The 20,127-nt window shown below is 35.8% G+C and overlaps 1 protein-coding gene across 7 annotated transcripts in view; it reads right to left on the bottom strand.

Annotated features, from left to right (window-relative positions):
- Window positions 1-20,127, bottom strand: part of LOC145672942 (very long chain fatty acid elongase AAEL008004) — a 576,849-nt gene that overhangs the window by 67,746 nt on the left and 488,976 nt on the right. Inside the window, exon 1 of one of the 7 annotated variants that reach the window (XM_081742179.1) lies at window positions 8,929-9,004. The exons of 5 other annotated variants lie outside the window; for them this stretch is intronic. The gene's annotated coding sequence lies outside the window, so the exon portion shown is untranslated. Of the gene's footprint in view, window positions 1-8,771; window positions 8,795-8,928; window positions 9,005-20,127 lie in introns of those variants that run through there. One more of the 7 variants, XM_081742180.1, reaches the window with a different exon arrangement.

Raw genomic sequence — 20,127 nt, 5'->3', positions numbered from 1 at the left:
CAGTTTCTCTTCCTCTTCTTAATAATGTCTAAAATTGTTCTTTTCTCCCCCATCATTTGTAACACTCTCTCAATTCGTTTTCCGCTCAACATAGCTAATTCTCTCCATTCTTCTCTACATCCACATTTCGAAATTTTTCAGTAGTTTTCATCATTTTTTGCGTAATGTCCATGTTTCTAACCCATATGGAACAACACTCCACACGAAACATTTTATGAGTCTTTTTTCTCAATTCTTTATTCAAGGCCCCCCCCCCAAATCGTATTTTCTTCCCCCTAAAGTCTTCTTTCGACTTTCCTATCCTTGCTTTTATTTCACGTTCACGCCTCGTATCATTACTAATAATACTACCCAAGTATCGAAAACTAGTCATCTGCTATATTTTCTCCCTTCCTATTTCTATATTTGACACCGAGCCCTTTGTTCCAATCACTATGGCTTTTGTCTTTCTAACATTTACTTTCATCCCATATTCTTTACAGCCCTTCTTCAATTGTGAGATACAAAACTAGAAACTAACTAACTAACTACATATAGAAACCCACTGAATAAGAGTTAAGTGAACATTCTGTAAGTTTGATTGCAGTAGTATTTCAAACTATTATAAGGTGTTCATGTTGAAATATCTTCATAGGTTATTTTTTGGTTATATTATATATACAGGGTGTCCCAGGAGGAAGAGACAATACTTTGGGAAATCGTAGTACTGGTGATACTAAGCAAAAAGTTTCACATGAACATGGGGTCCTAATCTCAACGGTTTGAGAGCTACAATTTTTAACCTTATATTACGTATTAGTCACCCTGTACTTTTTCTACAGAGCTGAGACATAGTAGATTTGAAGGGTGATGGAATGGCCTTTTCAAAGGTATGCAACATGTGGCAGTGTTGTCTTTAGAAGGGAAGCTATTGATGGAAATTTTGGGAAAGTAAAGGTTATTTAAAGAAATTGGATGGCAACACTGCCATATATTACATACTGTTAGAAAGGCCATTAAACATGAAGTCAAAAATGGTTCACAACATGTAGGTTTCAAACTGTTACGATTAGGACTCATGTTGATATGAACTTTTGTGCCTAAAATCACCCATACTACCATTTTCCGAAGTATTGTCCCTTTCTCCTAGGATATATATATATATATATATATATATATATATATATATATAAAACCTTAGAAGGAAGATGATTAGATTTATATTAAAATTAATAACTGAAATACTGCCATGGAAGACGAGATTAATGGTAAAAAAAAAAAAAAAAAAAATCTCCCTCGCCATGCCCGTGAACGTAAGTTATTCACTCTGATTAATTAATAGTGCATAATAAAGTTAACACATCTTTCAACTTTACTGAAGTACAACTTAACTTCTCATAACGTTAACAGTAAAAAAACAAAAACAAAACAATGTTTAATGTCACAGTAGGAATTTCAAAGGTCATTTATCACACCACAATTTAGAATAAGTACACGTAGATAAAGAAACAAACAAACAAAAAGAAAGACCTATACAAAATTATATTATAAAGTTGAAAGGTCAAATTTAATCTGATCATTGCAAAGATAAAAGTTACTACAAATAAGAAATGTATTGCGGTTTTATATTGTAGTATTCGTCCAGTTCACTAGTCAAGATTTCAAACGACGAAGCTGTAGCGAAGCGGTTCGATTTTCTTTGAAAATCCCTCTGTATTCGCTTTGAAAGGAATACTTTGAATGGGATGAAATCCTTAATATTGGCTAATTTACTAAATAAGATTTCAAAAGCCAAAAGTGGAGCGAGGGAATTAAACTTTCCTTGAAGAGTATCTGCATTCGATATAAAAGGAATCTAGTTTGTGGGATGCACTCCTTATAATACTCGCTAATTTACTAAACTAAGAATGCTAAACTTTCCAGCCATGGAAAGAACCTTCAAAAGCTTCGGTCTTCCATTTTTATACCTATATGACGTTTGATGCGATTGGTAACTACTATGTCACAAATCACTATATAAATTTTTGACAATGTACTGAAATTAACTTAAAGTTTAAAATCTCACGTCAGTGCTTTTTTTACATATCACTGTTCAGTGGAAGTAAGTCTTGAAAAACACATTCACACAAATAGTTCTGGGAAATACCCAAGTTGACAACTAAAAAAAAAAAAGACTTTCGCCAAGTATTTCATCTAATGATTTGTAACGTTCTCTACAATAAAATCAGATAGGGGGCTTGTTTCGAAAACGATTGGACCCATTTGTAAAATATTAGACTCACCAGAAACAGTGTAACGTTAGTTGTCTCTTCGTTATTTATCTATTTACTGCAAAGCAGTTTTCCTTAATAAATGTATGTCAATGTACGCAGGATCATGCTTTTTTGTATCCTTTATACAAACAAAGTTGATCATTTTACAAAGCAAGACCAACGAAGCTGACGACTAAAAAGACTTTCGCCAAGTATTTCATCCAATGGTTTGTAACGTTCTCTACAATAAAATCAGATAGGGAGCTTGTTTCGAAAACGATTGGACCCATTTGTAAAACTATAATATTAGACTCACCAGAAACAGTGTAACGTTAGTTGTCTCTTCGTTATTTATCTATTTACTGCAAAGCAGTTTTCCTTAATAAATGTATGTCAATGTATGCAGGATCATACTTTTTTGTATCCTTATACAAACAACGTTGATCATTTTACAAAATAAGACCAACGAAGCTGACGACTAAAAAGACTTTCGCCAAGTATTTCATCCAATGGTTTGTAACGTTCTCTACAATAAAATCAGATAGGGAGCTTGTTTCGAAAACGATTGGACCCATTTGTAAAACTATAATATTAGACTCACCAGAAACAGTGTAACGTTAGTTGTCTCTTCGTTATTTATCTATTTACTGCAAAGCAGTTTTCCTTAATAAATGTATGTCAATGTACGCAGGATCATGCTTTTTTGTATCCTTTATACAAACAAAGTTGATCATTTTACAAAGCAAGACCAACGAAGCTGACGACTAAAAAGACTTTCGCCAAGTATTTCATCCAATGGTTTGTAACGTTCTCTACAATAAAATCAGATAGGGAGCTTGTTTCGAAAACGATTGGACCCATTTGTAAAACTATAATATTAGACTCACCAGAAACAGTGTAACGTTAGTTGTCTCTTCGTTATTTATCTATTTACTGCAAAGCAGTTTTCCTTAATAAATGTATGTCAATGTATGCAGGATCATACTTTTTTGTATCCTTATACAAACAACGTTGATCATTTTACAAAATAAGACCAACGAAGACAATTTTGAATAGACACAGTGTCTTTTATTTGGAAAATTCTGAAAAATCAGTAGTGCTCAGACTATTTCTTACAGACATGATTTTGAGACTGTCCCCCGGAGCTCTGAGTGTGCCCCCAAGGAGACCAAAATAACATGTCTATAATATAATAATAAACGCAATAGTATCAACAGTGCTCCAAATACTAAGTGTGCACCCCCGGAATACTTTTTTTCTAAAAGAAACACTGATTGACAATGAATGTATATGTATTTATTTTTCCATATCTTGCTGAAACGGGCGTGAGGGTTAAAACTGTAAAAAACCCTTTATGTACGCTACTGTTTAAATCCCCTTCCCGAATCATCTTAAGGTGGGAATCTGAGTCGAAATGATTAAGAAAGAAAAAAAGCTAGATCCAAATGTACTACTATTTTCAAAAAATTATTTCAAACGCTCCGCCATTATTATGCGCAAAAACTAACTCATTCACGCCTTTAGGATACAGGTTTTAACCAAGATGTAATGATAAAAACCCTTGTCAACCAGTGTTCAATATGTTCAGAAATTCATTTTAAAGTCATTTTCCCACTTTTGAGATCTAATGAATAAAAAATGGCAATTAAAATACCGGTACGTATTAAAGAATTCCTTCCCTATAGGAGCAGAATTTTCGAAAACACTATGACACGTGTCAACTTATTTTAATAAAATGTTTAATCTGCCTAACTTGGGGGATAGTGACACAGACCCGGACTGGCCCCAGGCGGATTGGCGGCAACTGCCGCCCAGACAAGGACCAAATGAAAATGTTAATATAGAGAGGAAGTCACATAAATTTGCATTAAAATTACGTAAATCGAAATGAAAATTCATTACGCCAATTTTTGGCAACAATATAAAAATTTACTATTGATAATTTCTTTTCTGATCTTTTATCATGTCGCAAACTTAGTAGACAATTCCATTACGACCACCCTATGTGTCTATATGTGCAAGGGTTCCCATGTTGTGGCTTCCAAGGGGGGCAAATATAAGCAACGTTTCAAATATAGTTTCAAATTTTGCTGTAAGTAATGTAAAAATTCTATTGGGGTTTCAATATTCCCAAATAAAATTTCCTCTTAGGGGAGCGAGCGCCCCACCTTTCCCCCCTGATGGGCGCCCTTGTATATGTGCACACGATTTGCATAAATACACACGATCTGGGTGGACAAGGTGGGGCGCTCGCTCCCCTAAGAGGAAATTAGTTCGTGGATCACACATGCTTATTGATATTAATGTCCTTACGAGGAGATTTTGTCGTGCTTGTTACGGAAGTTATATCCCCCCCCCCCCGGAAAAATATTTCGGGCTACATGCACTGGGTGTTCCTTTGCAGCTTACGTCCCCCTTGTTCACGAATACTGAAACCGCCAGTGCTAACTTTAAATTAATTTGTCCGTAGTTCTGCAGTAACAAATTACAAATTTCAGCCATTCCAAGGAGAGATGAAAAAAAAAAAAAAAAGTATGCTAATGATTACGGTCTGTCTTATTCTCATAAATATTATTACGTAATATATATCCTGATTTTATATTATGATTTCTATGGCATAATAGACGGTGTGGCTACCAAAGAATAGTGTGTTTTATCTAAGATAATAGTGTACTTTTATAGTGGGAAAACAGTGCGTAGTTGGGGTAATGGTGGTTGGAAGGATTGAGAATTCGGGTCCAACACAATATGTCAGCCGCCGCTGGCGCCAACTAGTAGCCAGTGCAGCCCTCTAGTCACATACTCAATTTACCAATTTTCATCCACCTAAATTGAGGGGATCATGACATCTGGTTTTGGCATAAAGCCTGAATCAAGTTTCTTAAGATTCACATAAAAGTAACATAGTAAGAGTCAGGCCTGAGCTAAGTGCTAGCTACGATCGAAAATTAATTTAAAATCGGGACACGGTGTGCGGGTTTGCATAGTGGACAAAGACAAAAACATACAGTCAGCTTCATATATAAATAAATTGATTACTTAGCAGCAACCGACACGTGCATATAGCAAATTAGCGACAGAAGTTTATCGTCTAGTCACCATCACCTCCACCATAAGTATTCTGCCATTTTGGCAGATCAGATTGTCGCAACTGAGAACCTTCCAGGCTCCACGGTTTTCCGCTAACTTCTTCGTTTTTAGTACGACTTTTCTGTTTTGATATCGTCCATTAATTGTAGTCTCCTTCGCCCCTTCCCTCTCTTTCCTGCCACCATACCCTCTAGCACGTCCTACATGATCCTTTATGGCCAATGTGCCAAAGAGTTTCTCTCCCTCTTAATAATATCTAAAATTGTTCTTTTCTCCCCCATCATTTTTAACTCCCTCTCATTCGTTTCGTGCTCGACCCAGCTAATTTGCTCCATTCTTCTCCACACCCACATTTCGAAAGCTTCCAGTCGTTTTTCAGCATTTTTCCACAATATCCATGTTTCAACCCCATACAGTATAATACTCCACACGAAGCATTTTATGAGTCTTAAATATTTCCCGTATATCCTAGACTGAGGTAGTAAAGGTTTACAGGTCAAAACGGGCCTTAAGAGCCTGCCTTACTACAAATAATACAAAATTTACCATTTTTCTTTTGCTTGATTATTCATCAGTGAAAGGAGATAATGAAATGCAAGTTACCACAATCATAGGTAATGCTATTCTACAACAGAAAATATGAACCTGAAGAATGTTCAGTGTTGCCATCCATAGAACTTACAGTGTTGCCAGATAAACAATTTCCCTAAAATCTAAGTTAAGACAGCGAGTAGAGGAATGAACTCAACCGCATTTGATTACGTATCATGTTGTTTTGGTTTCTTGTGAACTACATTTTAATTAACATTATTATTTAGTTTTAATAACTGTATGTTAAAACTATTTTGTTTATTACAAACTAAATACTACTATTATTTAAAAAGTATTTCACTGATGAATACACAAGCGAAAGAAAAATGGTAAATTTTGTATTATTTTTAGTAAGGCAGGCTCTTAAACATTTCTTCTACTTTTACTAGTTATTCGGAACTTTTAGGCACAATGTAGAGTATTACGAAATGGCACTTCTACAGGAAAAAAGGGAGTCTTAAATTTTTCCTTCAACTCCTATCAGATATTTGGAACTCTTGGATGTAGAACTTGAAATCTTGTACTAATATCCTCATCGGATCCTACGCTGACGAATACGATTGAGTTTTACCAAAAACGTACCTAAGGAGGGAAAGCAGGCTTAGATTGGTTTTCTCCGTTCAACTGAAAATAGTTGGGCGTAGGTAATTGAATTCTTCTAAAAGATGCTTATCTCAGAGTCTATGAAAAAAAAAGTCTAAACCTCGAGATTTAAGAGGGCGGAAAAGAGGTACTGTCTAGACCTATTCTTGTTCTACCAAGTTGAAATTTTCTAAGACGAAGCTTTAAGTAATAGTACTTAGAGACGTACGTAGATTTATTGAAAAGTTTTACATTATTATTACGATTTTTTCTTGAAACGTTGGGCATACAACCATGAAATTTGTATACTATATATTATGACATACAGAATATGAATATGTCATACTAGAAGACAATTTGGAAGATTTAAGTTTTAATTCAGTTCGTGAGAAATTATGAGTAACAATTTCCACGAAACTGAGAAAATCTACCAATTTCGAGTTAAGACAGCAATTTTTTTACAACATAACTTTGGCACAATAGGCGCCTTTAAAATATATATACATCGCAATAACAGAAATTGACTAAACTTTGCCTAACGATTTCTATGAATTTAAGTGAATCCACTATTTCCGAATGCGTAGTGAAAGCAATTTAGTGATTGCTTGTGAACGTTATTTCGGCGAAATCAAACTTGCATTGACAATATTTGAAACTAGAAAAATGTTGTATATAAACCCAAATCAAACCACTTGGCCAACTCTGTAGACCTGAGTCGATCCTATGACCTGAACTACGTCCAGCCCAGTAACGAAGCATGTTGCCTTGCCTTGTCTCTCACAGGTAGATCAGGAGCTTCTAGACCTAGTGACTGTCATGTCTATTATTTACGTAACTCTTCAGTTTCCTCTCACGACGCTGGGTGGATGTCGAAAATAAGGAAGCGCTGGCCGGGAATCGAATCCGCGACCATGCAGACGTGAAACCAATGATCTAACCATTACACTACAGTATCCCGAATATAACATATAACTATCAACTATTTTCCACAAACTACATTCTTCCCGTATGAAGAACGGGTAATCTGCTAGTACTTCATAATAGTATTTGGCTTATGTATAGCCCGCTCCCCCCAGTTCTTTGTCACCGGAACTGGAAGAGTCACTACTACTACTACTACTACTACTACTACTTATATCGAGAACAGAACCCAACGAACCCCTGCGGGGCTTCTAACCTATTCCTACTACTACTACTACTACTACTACTAGTAGTAGTAGTAGTAGTACCGTACTGCTACTATTGCTACTAACTACTACTACTACTACTACTACTACTACCGCTACTACTACTACTTATACTAAAGCTTCCTTACCACAAGATTTACAGCTTAAATCTTTATAACATGCGATTCCAATTCATTATGAATATGAATCGTTAGAATCACTGATTTGTTAAAAATCACTGGGGGGAGCGGGCTATACTCAATCCTAGTATTCAAATTATATTTAATATTGCCTTATTTCTTTCAAGAGACGTCTATAGAAACACTCTAAGCATACTGCACAAAATCCTCACTACATCAATTGACCATAGTAATATTGTAAGTATATGTCGGTATTATTAATAACTTAACGATACAATTGACCATAGTAATTTTACGTCGGTATTAGTAGTACCTTAACGATAATCAATGATTTAAACAGAAATTAAATAAAATGTAAATGCTAAGCCATATTGGTTTTGCACGCATCATATTCACTAAAAGATGGTATCCTATTGGGTCCAAAGATTTTAAAAAACACTTCGGATTATATTAGTTTCATTATAAACAGCACATTTTTAATTGGTTTTAGTGATAATACCGCTTAGATAATTACTTTTCGTTCTAGAAGATAAAATTTCCTGAATCTAACACTTGTAGGATATTTATAGTAATTGACATAAATTCTAACAATCAGGTTTGCTTCCCTTTTATAATATATGTATACACCTGAGAATCCATACTTTTTAAATAAGTTTATAACATTTATGTATTATATCTTTTCTTCTTTCTATTGAGGTGGGATGGAGCGGAGAAACCATGATCCATTTTTCCCACTGTTCACAATTCAAAAGCTCTGTATGTCTAAAATAAATAAATAAATAAATCAATAAAATAATCCAGGTGACGTTAAACAAATTCAGTGAAAACACCCATGTAAAACTGAATAAAAAATAGGTGCAGATTTACTGTACGGATTCACGTATTAGTAATATTTACGGAATTAATTTGTAATACCAATATTTTAATCTGTGAGATGCGTATCTCCGTAAATACATTAACGTAAGTCTAACCTCGGATATAGTATACGTAAGACCGCAGTAGTTCCAGAAGGAGGTGGACGCTCATACTTTTACGAATTATTCATTGAGTATCTACGAACTTAACAAGGGGGTAACAAACTCACTTTGATTGACTTCGCGAGTGATACGAAAATGAAAAAGAACTTACCTGTTTGTTGTTCTTCTGCCTGTGTTGACATTAGGCATTTCGTGATGTGCAAATGTTTGAGAGATGTATGTAGTAGTAGCAGGTCTAGCGTGATTGCTTTGGTGGTTTTTGTGTACGGAAGGTGGGGTTTATTCCGTACAGGTTTGCGTCATTGTGTATAGGTTTTCGTGAATGCAACGCGAATTTTGCTTTTTCATGTTTACTTTGTTTTTGGTAATTTACATTTAAGTATAATGCTTAGAATTACGTGTATAAATTGAGTAAAATTCCTCGGTGATCGTATTACATCTTGGAACTCTAAGTATAGGTGTGTTTTCCGTCTGGGTTCTAGTTCCTAGTTTTCTTGGTTTTGGGTCTGCGCACATTGACGGTAGGTGTTTCCGGTAGAAGACAGAAGACTATGAGGGAAAAAGGGTATGTAATTTTCTTGTTTTAAAAATCTTTGTTTTAGTTAAATCATCTATTAAAAATAAGTAGAAAATAAAAAGAAAATAGTGAATAGTTCTTTTTGGACGTGTATGTGCTAGGGATGCGGTTTTTGGGAATAAAAGAGAATTTCGGAGGACATGTGGCCTCCTTTCTTTTGAAGAAAAAGTATCCCCTACAAACGCGGTTTCATAACTTTCTCTTGGAAGTAGCTCGAATATATCCTCCTAGTATTTGATTGATTCGATATGATGCTTTCTGTTCCTTATGTCTTTTTACTTTCATTCCTCACATTTGCCCTTGACTTGATATGTGCATGTGAAGTGCCCTTGTACTTTATCTATAAGCGTGTGTGTGTGGGGGGGGGGATTTAACGCATATCGCATGTTTTGTGCTCCTTCTGCTCCTTATTGTCCTTTTACTTGTATTCCTCACATTTGCCCTTGTACTTTATATGTGCATGTGTAGTGCCCTTGTACTTTATAAATGAGTGGGGGGGGGGGGATTTAACGCATATCGCATGTCGTGTGCTGCAGGATACTTCTTACTCTTGCATTACGTAGGGAAATGGTATTTCATGTGGAAGTGGTAATAGAACACAGAAGAAACGCAGATCAGGGTGTATTCATACTTTATATTGGAGTGTGAATACAAGATGATCTGGGCTTCCTATGTGTTCTGTTACCACTTGCACATGAAATAACATCATTTCCCTACGTAATGCAAGAGTAAGAAGTATCCTGGAGCAGCGGAAACAAGGGCGGTCTCATGTATACTATTACCCTAACCTCTTAAAGCACGGATTAACCATAAGGTACCGGTAACTATTAAATACAATACCTGAAGTTAGTGTGCTGACTCATAACGTGCAATCTTAAAAGTGTCAGGGTTAAAGGATCCACATAGTGGTGAAATTTACGTTACTAACATGCTGTTATTTTGATACGTAAATGTGCAAGCAACGAATACATATAGAAATGTTACCTATAATCAGTGGCGGATATAGAAGGTAAAAACTGAGGGGGGAGCCAGAACCCAAACTATGATAGATATATCATCAGTTTAATATAAACTTTCAAAAGTATATAAATAATAACTTGATTTAATTTTGTCACTTAAAAAACTCGGGAGACCGAGGCCCCCCGGCCCTGGACTAAATCCACCTCTGCCTATACCTTCCTTAGTAACGCACAACGTAATCCGACACGTAAGGCAAATGTTTTTATGCCACAAACAGTATTCTGTGCTATTCTAATTTGTGTATACACACCGTCGATGACGCGCCTGCTCCATACGGACGTAGAGTGGTCTATAGAATTTCTTGATGTACAAAGTCCGTGACTTAGGCAACCCAACTAACGCCCGCTCCAAGATTAATTACGCATGGTAGCAGCTAGCACAAATCTTAAAGAGTATTTTTGTACAGAAGTGGAGTGAAACGCTGGCTGACGAGACGACAAAAGGGAGTCTTTGGATGTTTGTGCTCACAGTAAACAGCACAATACCAGAATAAAATATACGGACACCAGAGGCGCCGATGAGAAGATAATAGTCAGGGGACTTAAATAATCTTATAATTAATTCAAGTGAGGGATTATATAAACAAATTAAATTACTTCAAATGACTATACATATATGCGACGCGTACAATATACGGATAGATTATGCGGCATATGTATTAGGTTATTTTTTTAAGTAAACGCAAAGCCTTGCGCTGAGTTTTGAAACTATTAACAGTAGTCCTACCTGCAAATCAATTAAAGTATTAATGGATCATTCAGGGGAAGAACCCAGCCTCTAATGAAAATTTTGGGTGTCTAACAGGGCCTGAGCTTTTAGATTCCGGCGCCACTGATTGATACGTAATATTACTTCGAAAGAAGAACTTGTCCGATTTCATTATTCGTTAAATGCCTTTTGAAACTGCTAAATATTGGTATGCAGTAATTTATTTGTAAACATTAAAAATGCAAAATTCGATAACATTCAAACGAGTTGGAGAACCTATCCGTACTAAGCGTATTTTCCCTTAGGTTGTAATTATAACTGAAGGTTCTTGATTTGAATAATATTTGTGAAAATTTACACATTGAGACACAAGGAGAAACGAGGAGAATATAGTGTCAATAAACAACAATTTAAAAATGCGCGAAATTAACGGTTAATATCAAATATAGAACCATTAACAGAATTAACTCTGTAACTCGTTTTCTCCATTCATTTTTCTTCCTTTATTTTCAGGATTACATCATCATTGAATTTCTCCTCTGGAGATTATCTTTCATTTCTTCTCTGGAGTTATTTATATTAAGGTGAGTCTAAACAACACTCTAAACAAAAAAAAAAAAAAAAAAAGAACAGCTACCATAGGGCGGGCGCGAACCACACACCTTTGGATTACTAGCCGCGTGCTATTCCGACTTGGCCACAGAGCGCTTGTAGAGGCTTAAAATATTGAGGTCTTTTGCATTCGGATAATCAAAGTGCTCCTTTAACCGCATATATTCGACTATAACCGTTTGGAATCAGATAAAATCTGCTCGCCAAAACAAGTTGACGCGTGTCTATTTATTTTATTTCATGGTTCTTCCATATTCACTTTCAAATAGTCGTCGACAGTTGTCATCTAATAAGTTGATGCGTTTAATTGCTTCTAGCAGGGGCGATCGGGGCCACTGCCCCCCCCCCCAGAAGAGGAAACTTTCTTATTTTATATATATACTAGTACACAATCGATTAGAAAAAAAAAGCAACAAATGCATCAAATCTGGGAGATGAATTTTGAAGACCTAAATGGCAAATGCCTAGCACATCTTGTGCTGTTAGGATATCTGAAACAATATCTACCTAAAGGACGTACCTAGAGCATGACAGACGTACCTAGAGCACCCAAGTGACGAGATAAAAACAAGTGACTGTTAGAGTGCGAAACTGAGCCAGGTATATAAATGCTATATTTGTGGAACATAGTTGCAAATATCAATTAGGTGTAACAAGTACCTACAACTGTATGTAGCTGAAGTACATACTAGGAACATGAATATCATATGTGCCAAGTGTAGGGTGCTTAAAAAGTACCTGGGACATCTAAATGGCACATGCCTAGCACATCTTGTGCTGTTAGGGACATGTTCTATTATCTTCAGATATTTGAATACTCTGATGTTTCAATACTTGAACTATCAAATCTTTAGGAATAACAAAAATATTAATAATAATAGACTAATAATAATTATCTCATAGAAGATTAAAGTTAGGAGCTTTTTATCACTCAGGGCATAACATTACAACCAGAAACATGATATTTGGCAAGAATATTTCGGTTTTGTTTAGTGTTGCCCACGAGAAGAGGAATTTCTCATCTCATTTCTAAAACAAAACAAAGAAAATTGAGACGAGAATTAACATTTTGCATTCGAGACGGAACAAGTTTAACTCAAATTATCGTCTCGCTTTGGAGATGAGAATTGAGACGAGACGAAAAGTATCGTAAACATTTATCGGTTTATCTCGATTCTCGAAATAGTGTATGTCCATTCTTTAAAAATTGCTTTCTAGGCTGAATCTTATACGCTATTTTGTTACTTTGTATTTCGGAGCACATAGACTTTATCATGTTCTGTGTAGGTACTTTGTAGCAAAGATTTTATAACTACTCCGCATACGTAAAAGTTCATTTATTATATGCCTTACTGTTCAGTGATATTCAGTTATTTGTATTGCAGTTATTTTCCTTAAAACGTACAGTAGAATACTTTCTATATGAAACTATAGTGGAACGCTTTCGTTTAAAATTTTAGTAGTTCCAGAGGTGTGTCCTGGAGGTCCGGACAAACTCCCGAAATCCCTACCTATCTAAGTGTTGTCTAATTTTAGGCCAACTTTAAAAATGTTAATACAATTATTATTATTATTACTGAAGATTTTAAGTCCTCCATATTACGTCCTATTGTAATGTAAATAAGCATACTGAAGTTGATAGGAAAAGAAAAAGAAAGGATAAGAGATATTTTCGACTGATTTGTGTCCGAAAGGAAACGAGGGGCAGAAAGAAGGTGTCAGCTCCTGGGCAATATTAATATCGAAACTTCGGATGCTTAAACAGAAACTAAGTAGGATTTGTCTTCATAACGATACATAGTAAGAAGCTTCCTTCGGATAAAAGACTTTGGATTATGTATGCGTTATATTGATATTTTAACAAAATACACATACGAATATAAAAAAGAATATTTCCTATTTACAAATTTTGGTTAACGGATATATGGAACATGTTGGAAATGGGTAACGAAAATATTACAATTTTTAGCAGTAGTAGTAATCGTGGAAGACGTTCGGAGTAATTGATAGGAAACATTATCGTTTCAGACACATTTATGAACCATACTAGGCCCTAAGCATGATCCTTATGTATTAATTGTTTGCTAACCACGTTACGTTCTCCTACAGAACGAATCAAGGTTGTAGACAGACACGTGACGTCATATTGCTAGTACAATATTTCCTCTGCGAAGAAAGCCTTTTCCACTCTTAAGTTGTAAGACCGAAAGAAATTGAGTATTTTTCATTTTATTACACATGAGAAGTATGAATATTGTAGTTTATTAAAAACAACTTACCGCAGCGGGAATCGAACCCAGGACCCCTGCACTACGAAACGAATGCTCACGCCAGTATGCTAAGACTGCTCTGCTAAGTAAGAATCAAAAAACATTCCTGTATGTAGCAAATTGCACACGTTTACGATAACGACGAAACACACTGATTTCGGTCTTGATAAAATACTATAGTCGAGAGACTTTAAATTTAAATCGCATAAAAATAGACATACAAACACGCAAGGACATGAAGGAGAAACTGGTTTTAAGAGTAATTCGACCCCTTAACTGGAATCTGATGCCTCAGACCATTTTCTTTTCTGATTCACCGAAAGTATCTCCGTAACTTGTCTCTATTATACTTAGTAATACTTGTTACACAGCTATTTTCAGTAACCTTGAACGACATGGACACGAACACAGATAGATCGAGGACACACAATTTCAAAGGATCACCCACCGAGAATCGAACACGGGACCGCGAGCACTGAACTATCTGAGGCAGTGATGACGTGGGTCAATGATCAACTTGACCCACCACCTATCCTGACCCACGATCCACCATGACCCACCACCCATCGGCTCACCACCCACTAAAACACATCGTCATCAACTCTGACACGTGATCCACGGCCTCTACTGACTAAGGAGTTTATACTTGTAATAAAATTATGTTGTTAAATTCTAACTAATGAGTATTTTTACAAACGAACCTACTATGAATTTTGCATATATACAAAGTGCCATCCCTATCATAAAGAAGAATTTTAAAAGATGTTATGTGACGTTCTGTTCATTTTCAATAAACAGTTAATATACTGAATTTCAGCTCTAAGTTTAACGGCTTGTGAGATACTCAATTTGTTTCGGAAAAATTCGGATCCCCACTACCCCTTAAGATATTATTATAATGAAAGTGATATGATAACATCCCACTTTGAATTAAGGCCTAACTATATACCAAAAGTCATTTCATTTGACTTTGCAATTTGGCCGTGAGGATCAGGCACACATAGTTACATCCATTTATATATATATATATATATATATATATAATATTATAGTGATTCAAAAATGTATGTTTTTCAGTACTTAACTCCTCTGAAAACTCTCAGGCTATGTATCTTTAAAGCCAAGTAGTAGTATAAATCCTATTGCTATTATTGCAATTACAAATATCAATATTCAGAAGATGCCTACAGTTCTTTTTTCACTTACAAGGAGAAGGCAGACTTTGGTAAGTGAACTTCGGGGCCATTTTTTTTTTTTTACGAGGTGGTAGTTTACATTTAAAGAGTTAATATTACAAACTGGGAGGGCGCAATGACCAAAAATAACCGAGAAAATTTTTAAATTAAATTTTCTGCTCACCCATATAGCGTAAGGCGCGAACTTATTAAGTGACGGCGTGGCAGAGTGAGAAAAACTGAGACTCAAGTGCAAAGGGACCCAGGTTCGATTCCCATTCGAGTCAAAATTTTATTTTAGTTTTTTGCTTCAACCAATAAAGTAACCATTTGTAACTGTAGTAAAATATTAATTCACCATACATTTATAATGTATTTAAAAAAATAGAAATTTTCAATCACTTTCAATGCTCCATGTTAACTAGCAACAAAATTTAGTCTCTTCCGTAAATATTATTGTTACCGCAGTCATCGTGTAAAAATGTTCTTGAAGCTTCGCGTCTACATCTATTGACAGTGTGAGAATTACAAGAGGAATGAGGGAGAAATCTTTGGTTATAGCAACTTCCAGTATTAGCAAAAGGGATTTCCCCCTCAACTCCTTTCTAATTGGCACACTGACAACAGATGTAGACAAGAAGCGTCAAGAACATTTATTACAGAACGACTGTCGTAATCATAATATAACTCGTGATATCAGTATATTTACGGAATAGATTAAATTCTCTTGCTAGTTAACATGAAGCATTGAAAGAGTTTACGTTATTGAAAATTTCTGTTGTTTTAATACATTATAAACATCTAGTGAATTAATATTTTATAGTTACAAATGGCTACTTTATTGGTTGAAGCAAAAAACGAAAATAAAAGTTCGACTCACCGGGAATCGAACCCAGGACCCTTTGCACTTGAGTCTCAGGTTTTTCTCACTCTCCCACGCCATCACTTGATAAGTTTGCACGTCTTACGATATATGCGGCGAGCAGAAAACTTTAAGAAGGGTTTTCTCGGTTATTTTTGGACATTGCGCCCTTCCAGTTTGTAATATTAACTTTTGAATGTGCACTACCACATCGCAAAAAATGGCCCCGAAGTTCACTTACCAAAGTGTCTTCTTCTTGTTAGAGATACTCATCTGAGGTAAGTAAACAGAAAATAATGAAAAAGGAAGGGTAATGGAGGCCTTGAAAATAAAACGAAGACAAATTCACCAGTGTTCAGAAGGATATTTTTAAATCACGTTCGATCCTACTCACAGGTGCTAAATACGCGGTTCTGGTTAGTTATCCGTTTCTCGCCACGTAGCAGAAATATAGCACAAATCCAAACGCTGTTACTGGCGGTCTTCGTGGTCGAGTGTACTAGCGCAATGGGCCAGTAATTATAATTGCTTTTTGTAAAGGTTCAAACCCGGGCCAAGAATTTATTTTATTTTTATATTTTATTTTTTTAATTTTCATAAGCCTTTTTCATTAAAATAAGATGAATAATACTCAAAAAAGTGATTTACTTACGATATGCGTGCAGTTTTGCTACACGAATCCATAGTATAGGCAGTAGTAGTAGTAGTAGGAACGGGTTAGAAGCCCTGCAGGGCTCGTTTTGTTCCACCTTGATTGCCATGATATTAATTTAACCTCAGCTCCTTCTTCAATTTTCTTCTTTAATTCCAACAAAGTGACAATTTTCTTCTATTACTATAATACACAATACATACACCAGAAGGTTTGGACAATCTCAAACTGCAAAAAATTAGAAACTTGTATTTAGTTCCTATGGCTAGGGTCGAGGGGAAAAAAATATATTGTTCAGAAGATACTGTCTACAGTGTAGTAAGTATAGTGGGTCGATAGATGAGTGGGTCATGGTCGATTATGGGTCGCAGTGGGTCACATGCTATTGACCAACGACCCACTGACCCACTCAGAAAACTCGACGCACTTGACCCGCTGGCCCACCGACCCACTCCAACTGTGATCTGATGGTGGGATACTTGGTTCGTTCCCAAGGCAAGTAAGCTTGAGGTGGACAACATCGTGCTCGTGGGTTTTCTCGGGACACTCCAATTTCCTCCCACTTTCTCCTTCCACTAATTCGTCCATCATAATTCACTTGCTTTAATCATGGTCTCCCTTAACCTAACAGGCAAAATCGTGTAACATTAAACGCAAAGATCACGAAATATTAAAAGTGCTGATAACAGAATGTCAGAAGTGCCTAAAGGACATGAAGAGTTGCAATGAAACTGTGCAGGGAAAATACTCAAAAAATAACGGAATACGTATTTATTTTCTGCGGAAAAATCGGTTTTAGTGGGGAAAACACCTAAAAGTTTGAAATTTGACACCCGAAAATCAAAAAGGGACCGAACCAAACGAAACTGTGCACAATATTCTACACCCGAAATAAGGGAATATGCGTTTCATATTTTCCTAGAAAAAGCGGTTGGGTGGGCACGGACTCCGCAAAACCTTTGATCATCAAATATCAAAATTTCTACTAACAGTATGTCAAAAGTGCCTAAAGGTCATAAAGAGTTGCAACGGAACTTTGTGTAGAGCCAATGCGCAAACAGGAAACGAATATTTGTTTGTTTTTTCATTTTCTGCGGCAAAACTGTTTTAGAGTGCAAAATCCCCCACCAAAAATTGTGAAAGTTGACGCCCTAGTGGAATGAAGTAAATGTAATCGTGCACGGATATTGTATACGTAAAATAAGGTATAAGTAAAATTACGTGTTTTGTATTTTCCTTAAAAAAAACAGTTGGGTGGGGCGCAAACCCTTCCAAACCTTTGTTTACGAAGTATCAAAAAGGCTAATAAGTATACGTCAGAAGTGCCTAAAGGATATGGAGAATGGCAACAAAACTTTTGTAGGGGTAATACGCAAAAAATAAGCGAACATGTATTTTTAGTTTGTGTGGAGAAGCAGTGTTGGGGCCAAGGTCTCGTCCTAAACAAGCAAGTATTATCGCAGAAGTGCAGGAAGGAGCGATCGAAGCGATTGAAATTATGTGTAGATATTGTATATGTAAAATTAATGAAATTTGTGTTTCCCAATTGTCCCCATGCGATTTGCTTCAAATTTGGCACATCAAAAGTAAACAGAAAATAAATCGACACGTGTTTTTCTGTATGTGGCAATTGCTCGTTTGTCTTTCTGTTTGTACCACGGTAGAGTGCGCAATGTTCACTCTTTGAACTTGAATTTTTAAGGGTTGAAGCAGGACACATGCGAAATTCACTGTACTGATTCTAACTTTTAGGTCATTCTATCTATTGGTAAAAGTTCACTATTTTAACACTAGTCGTTTCCTACCCATGGCGTATTTTATAGTATTTCAGGGGGCGCCTTTAACCCTTACAATATTTCTCCGCATAAACAAAAACACGTTTCGATTTCTATTTACTCTTGGTGTGCAATATTTGAAGCAAATCGGAAGGGGATAATTGGGTAACACGAATTGCCTTATTGTACATATACAATATCTACACACAATTTCATTCTCTTCGATCCGCTCCTTCCTGTACTTCTACGATCATATTTACTTTTTTCGGAGGATATCTTGGCCACAACACTGCTTCTCCACACACACACACACACAATAAAAACTCATGTTTGCTTACTTTTTGCGTATTGTCCCTACAACAGTTTCGTTGCAATTCTCTATATCATTTAGGCACTTCTTACGTATAGTTATTAGCACTTTTGATAATTCGTACTCAAAGGTTTGGAAGGGTTTGTACCCCACCCAATCTTTTTTTAAGGAAAATACAAAACACGTATACCCTCATCTTATGTATACAGTATCTGCGCACAATTACATTCACTTCAGTCCACCTCTTCTTGTCTTTAGGGCATCAACTTTCACAATTTTTGGTGGGAGCTTTTGTACTCTAAAACAGTTTTCGGAGATTTCAAGCTTCCGAAAGCATAGTGCCTTTGTGTAACAGCTTGGACATTTTTTATCATAATTTTTTGTCATCGCATCATTGCACTATCAAACATGTTACTTCAAAAACCATTTTCTACTGCTCCTTTAACCCGTCATTTGGAACAGAGAAAAGGTGACGGAATAATAAAAACAAAAATTTATGTGAAAAGAAATTTCTGTTAACATTTGATTCAACAGAGAAAAGAACACAGATAGTATAAAATTTTTACAAGATATTATTGAGTATGTACTTTTTATAATAGCTGAGGTCATAATGAAAGGAAAATTGTTATATTTCAATGAACAGAGGAAGGACGTAAATATTGTAAAATCTGACTTTTTCTATTATTTTACTCGAGATCTCTTCACAGTTTATTAAAATACTTACTAACATATCCTTATTTTATTGTCCTAACAAAACAATATATGTTGATAGTAAAGTAGTTTAGATTCATCGAGCTCCTGGTCCTTCAGAATTTCATGTCACGCCTCCTCCTCCCCCCCCCCCCCGTTACGAAATTCTGGATAAACGAACCAACATTTGTTCCAGTAAAACAGTGTAGAATGATCGAGCCTCTGCTGTGATGACCATAGTATTTTATGTCACGGACCCGCCCTTCACGAGATCCTGGTTACGTGCCTGTTTCAAGACACACAGCTTATTAGGTTTTAGAGGAGCTAACTACTGAAAAACATATATTTTTGAATCACTATAATATATATATATATATAAATGGATGTAATTATGTGCCTGATCATCACGGCCAAATTGCAAAGTCAAATGAAATGACTTTTGGTATATAGTTGGGCCTTAATCCAAAGCAGGATGTTATCATATCAATTTCATTATATCTTAAGGGGTAGTGGGGATCCGAATTTTTGCGAAACAAATTGAGTATCTCACAAGCCGTTAAACTTACAGAGCTGAAATTCAATATAAACAGAAAGTCACAAAGCATCTGTTAAAATTCTTCTTTATGATGGGGGTGGCACTTTCTATATATGCAAAATTGATAGTGGGTTCGTTTATAAAAATAACTCAATTCAAACTCA

The sequence above is a fragment of the Thermobia domestica genome, chromosome 16 (assembly GCF_964235325.1).
Source record: "Thermobia domestica chromosome 16, izTheDome1.hap1.1, whole genome shotgun sequence".
NCBI classification, from domain to species: Eukaryota; Metazoa; Arthropoda; class Insecta; order Zygentoma; family Lepismatidae; genus Thermobia; species Thermobia domestica.
This window is presented reverse-complemented; position numbering and strand designations above follow the sequence as displayed.